Source organism: Rhea americana, unplaced genomic scaffold, assembly GCF_003343005.1.
Source record: "Rhea americana isolate MKP2758 unplaced genomic scaffold, rheAme1 scaffold_51, whole genome shotgun sequence".
Lineage (NCBI taxonomy): Eukaryota > Metazoa > Chordata > Aves > Rheiformes > Rheidae > Rhea > Rhea americana.
In genome coordinates, this window is record NW_028186657.1 from 5,342,598 (window position 1) to 5,347,308 (window position 4,711).

Below are 4,711 nucleotides of genomic sequence, written 5' to 3' on the forward strand. Positions count from 1 at the left end.
AGGCAGAGTCATCTCTGCTCCCGTCATTGCCCAAAAGCAGGGGCGGGGGGGGGAGGGGAGCCAAATCCAGCTCTGCTACTTCACGCTTTCCTTCTTCATGCTGCACAGATCTTCCAAACGCAGCTAGTTTCCATGAAGCAGAGGCAAAATACCAGCCTTCCCCACCAAAGAGAGGTCGCTGATGTAATCAGGCTGAAGCGAAGTCAGTTGAGGGGAGAGGTTTGCAGATGTGAGGTCCTGCCGCCACCACCGATTTCCTCTGCACACCGTGGGGGTGGGAGCGGAAACAGGCCCCAACCCCCCCCCCACCGCCGCCGCCCCCGCACTGGGCGCCGATCCGACCGGGCCCGCCGCAGCGCCGAGCGCGCCCCAGCCCCTTCCTGCGGCGCCCGTGCACGGAGCCGGGCAGAGGGGCCGCGGGGGGGAGCGACCCCGGGACTCCCCGCAGGGCTGTTCCTGGAGGTGACAACTCACCCGCCGGCGGCTGGCCCACACGGAGAGGAAGAGYGGGCCGGGAAAGCCACAAAACAGTCAGCCGAGGGGCTCACAGCTGCATGAGCTGGTTGAGCTCTAACCCAACGGCAGAGCCGCGCAACCGGGCTCTGCCGGGAGCATCCTCCGGGCTCCACCGGCACGGTCCTGCCCGGCACCGCGGGTCTCCACGCGGCGCCTCCGGTGCGGGGGAGCGGGAGAGGGGCTGAAGGGGGCCGCCCAGCTTCTGCAAACCCTTTGAACTGCCTCTCTCCTCCTCCAGGATCCCGCTCCCGGCACACAGCCTCTGCCCCGTCCCGGAGCACGGCCGGGAAGGCCCGCGCGGGTTTCCTCCCGGGAGGGTCGTGTGCTGGAAGAGCCGTCGGCAGAGCCGCAGAAGAGCCTCCCCCGCCGCCCTGCGACCCCTCCAGCGCCGCGGCCCCAGAGCGGCACCCGAGGAGCTGCGCTGCAGAGCCAGCGTGCACCCCCCGGCAGCGCCGGGTGGGAAAAGCCGAGCGGGGCGGGCTGGGAGGGAGAGGGCTTGGGGCAAGGACGGACCAGGGAGAAGGACCCCTTGCATGTCGCTGCCCTCCCCAGCGCCCTGTCCGAGGGCTTTATGGGGGCCCTGGCACTGGGGCAGACGACGAGGCCGGAGGCAGGGCACGGCGGCGGCCCCACGAGCGGCGCCAGGTGCCCGCTGCGCAGCCCCACGGGGCCCACGCYGGGGAAGCCCCCCTCCCTGAAGCTGCTCCGCACCCCTGCGAGGACACGGGCACCCCGAGTGCCGCGCTGCGCGAAGGCACCGAGCTGCTCGCCCGGGTCGGGGCCCTGCGCCCTGYCTTTGCCCTGGCAGGGGAAGGCTGCAAAAATAGGGTGTTGGTGCACTGAGCCTGGGCAGAAATAGTAAATGCTATTTAGAAACTATTTAGTCTATAAGAAAAATAAAGTGATTCATTTGTTTAGACATGCTCCATCCTGGGAAGAGCCTCCCATGCCGCAGCGCGATCCCCAGCCCTCCGTGGGAGCCTCTCCATGGCCAGTCCCCAGCAGCCCTGCGAGCTGGATGGGGACCCGCAGCGGCCCCGCGCTGGGACGCGAGCTGCAGCGAGCACAGCCGCTCCGGCGGAGGAGGCGGGCGGCACTGTCCCGGGGCCCTTGCGCCCCTGTCTTGGCATGGTCCTTCCTCTGCCAGCTACAGCCACAGCGCAGGGTTGGTAGCCCAGGGCCACCACAGTGTCTCTCCAGCTGGGGATGGGTGTGCAGGCTCTGGGATGCCTGGGTCCCACTGGGACAGTGCCTGGGAACATACAATGTGTCCCCCCACCCCTGCCAGGGGGCATGGGCTGCAGCCTTCCCCATAGCCCCCCRGGACACCTTGCCTTGCAATATTACCTCCCTGTGGGACCCCAGAGCCAGAGGGGAGGAGGGGGCTGTGGGAGAAGGAAGGAGACCCCTGCTTCATGCTGTGGGACAAGAGTTTTCCTCCTGGAATAAGCCTGATCCACCTCGCCGCTAGGCAGGGATTCTCTTTCTGCACCCTGTGGCATTTCTGGGGATGCGGGAGCACCAGCAGATCCCTCTATACAGGATCCCGTCAGGGTTGCYGGGCGCTGAGCCCCCAGGCTATCCTGCTTCGTGCAGGCTGAGCTGCCCAGGCTCTGTCCTAGGAGGAGAAAAGTGCAAGGCAAGTGCACGGTCTCAGGCGCATCCCCGGCCACCCCTGCTCCGGGACACTCACCTGGAGTCTCAGGGCTCCCCAGGGGATCGGAGCTGCCGGAGCAGCGCCCTGCACCGCGGCCAGGCCCAGGGACCCAAGGCACGTGGGACGCCAGCTCGGCCGCCACCGAGGCCGCCGAGGTGGCAGGACTCCGGGAAGCGCTGGGCAGTGGGACAGGCTGCTCGCGGGTGCCTATGCCCGCAAYTCTGGGTGCCCACCGGGCTCCGGGTGCCCTCCGGCCCGGGCAGGGCCGGCAGCGGCGCGGCAGCAGTGCAGGCTCGGAGCTCCCCCTGCTTGCTGCCGGGGACAGGCGTGCCGGGCTGCACCCCTYGCCCCCGGCCCTGCTCCAGCCCGGCGGGGTCACCCGGGCAGCGGCCAAGCCGCCGCGGCACAGCCCCGACACCGGCAGGGGCAAAGCCCAGGGGCTCATCCGGAACACCCCGGGCTCAGCATCCCCGGGGCTCCYGTCCAACGCACCGCGCAGGACCACGCTGCCACCTCCCAGAGTGGCAGACGTGTCCAACACCAGCACGAAGGCAGCACTTACCACTTTTTACCCTCGTGCATTTGGCAATCGCCGGAGCAATCAGTGATTGCAAAGAGCTGATGGCTTCCCCGCGGCGAGGAGGGCTGCGGGGAGCCTTGCAGCCCGCCACRCCGCCCAGCGCTCTCACGTGCCTGGGAAGCGAGACCCTGCAGCCAGGCACCCGGAGGGCTCAGCCTCTCCGGGCAAACCCGGGGGGAGCAAGCCTCAAAACGCCCGCGGCATCCGCCCTCGCACCAGCTCGGGGAGGAAGAATRGAGAAGCAAACACCCAAACCCCTGCCACTTATGATAACAATTAGAGACTTATCTAATTGCAAAAATAATTGCAATTGAAGTGTTTAATTACCATACTAAGCAGGAAGAGCCGCTCCCAACTGTTCCAGTAGCATTCCCGATCCATCAAACAAGGTTTGGGGCTTGTTTGGGGTTTTTTTGATTATTAGATTGCAGCCCTGGGGGGATGAAGAGATTTGCTAATTAGGGTCTTGGAGAACAGCTACCAATTCGGAAACACTTGCTTTTAATTTCAATACTAACAAGGCTGGAAGGGGGAGAAAGCCAAAACGCAGAGCAGCTGTGCCAGTAGCTGCCTGTGCCACTGACCGGGGTCCTCGCCGGGCTACGCGGCAGCCTGGCGTGGCACGGCACGGCACGGCACGGCGCGTGCACAGGCCCGCTTCCCCGCAGCAGGCAGCCACCGCAGCCCGACCAGCTCGGCGGCGGCACAGGCGGGACAAGGCCGCCGCGCCGCGTCGCTGCTGCCACCGTCGCAGCCGTGCAGGCTGATCCCGGCCTCGCTCCCTTCGGCCGATTCCGCTCCGGGGAGCTCCGACAGTGGCAGCTTTCCGGGGGACGGGCTGATCCCGGTCATCAGAGCCAGCGGCACCGGCCGGGCACCACGGGCAGCCCATTCCTCCGCGGAACACCTGGGTTTATTCCCCCCCTCCCAGAACAGCAACAAAAGGGAATTTAATTCTCGCTCCAAGCAGAAATTCCRGGAGCGAAGAGAAACCCCGTAGGAAGCTCCTGAACAGCCGCTGGTTGTTCAGATAGGAAACATCCCCCTGCCAGGGTGGGGGAGCCGATGGGACGGAGCGGGAGACGTGCGGGACGCAGGAGCAGCCGCAGGGCCCCCGGCATCCCCTTGCCCGAGCAGCGCAGCGGCGGAGYGGCGGCTGCTGCGGGCCGGAGGCAGAGGAACATTTCGTTTCTTTTAAACAGAAACATCAGCAGAATGAGAGAAAATATGTTGAGTTGTTTTTTTTTTTCAGGCTATCGTGTGATTAAACACAGAGGAGACACAAAAGTAGGGAACAGCCCCAAGCACTCAAAAGATCAGAAACTTTGCTTAAGAAATCCCAAGATTTGCTTTTTCCTGAATAAAATGCATTTTGATGCCAGTCACCAAAGAGCTTTCCAAGCCTGCAGAAAGGCTTTGGGTCTTCGCCGCCAAACCTGCGGATTACATTTCCCAGCCGAATCGTTTCGAAGCGCCTCCTCCCCCCCGGGGCCGACGGGGCGGGAGGCGACGGCGCGGGGTGCCGGGACGCCCCGGCGGGCTGCCCGGCGCCGTGGGAGCGTGGTGGCCGTGGCACCGCCGGTGGCCGTGGCACCGGAGCGGGGACGAAGCCACTAGAGGGCACAAGCAGGACAGAAACGTGGCCCCAGTCCGGGGCGCGGGTCCCCGGCGGCCCCCGGCGCTGCCGGTGCGCCCTGGGCGCCGGCGGAGCGCGGCTGCAGCGCGGCGCCGACGCGCCCGTGCGCCGCCTCTCGGGGCCCGCGGGCCCCAGGGAGCCGCGGGCGGTGCTGCGTCCTCCTTGTCTTTTCCCTTCTTCCCCAGCGCGGACCGCGGGCAGCTTCTCCCTTGCCGACGCCTGCSGCAGGCGCCGCTTTCGTTAAGGCTCCAGCACCAAATCAAACACCGTTCGCCGGCGAGGCGGGTGCCGGAGGCAGCTCTGCTCAAACAGATGCCCCCGC

At 66.3% G+C, this 4,711-nt stretch overlaps 1 protein-coding gene across 1 annotated transcript in view; it reads left to right on the plus strand.

Moving 5' to 3' along the window:
• Window positions 1–1,416, plus strand: part of HRH2 (histamine receptor H2) — a 15,285-nt gene extending 13,869 nt beyond the window's left edge. Inside the window, exon 4 of the mRNA XM_085317971.1 lies at window positions 755–1,416. The gene's annotated coding sequence lies outside the window, so the exon portion shown is untranslated. The remainder of the gene's footprint in view (window positions 1–754) is intronic.
• The last annotated feature ends 3,295 nt before the right edge of the window (window positions 1,417–4,711 follow it).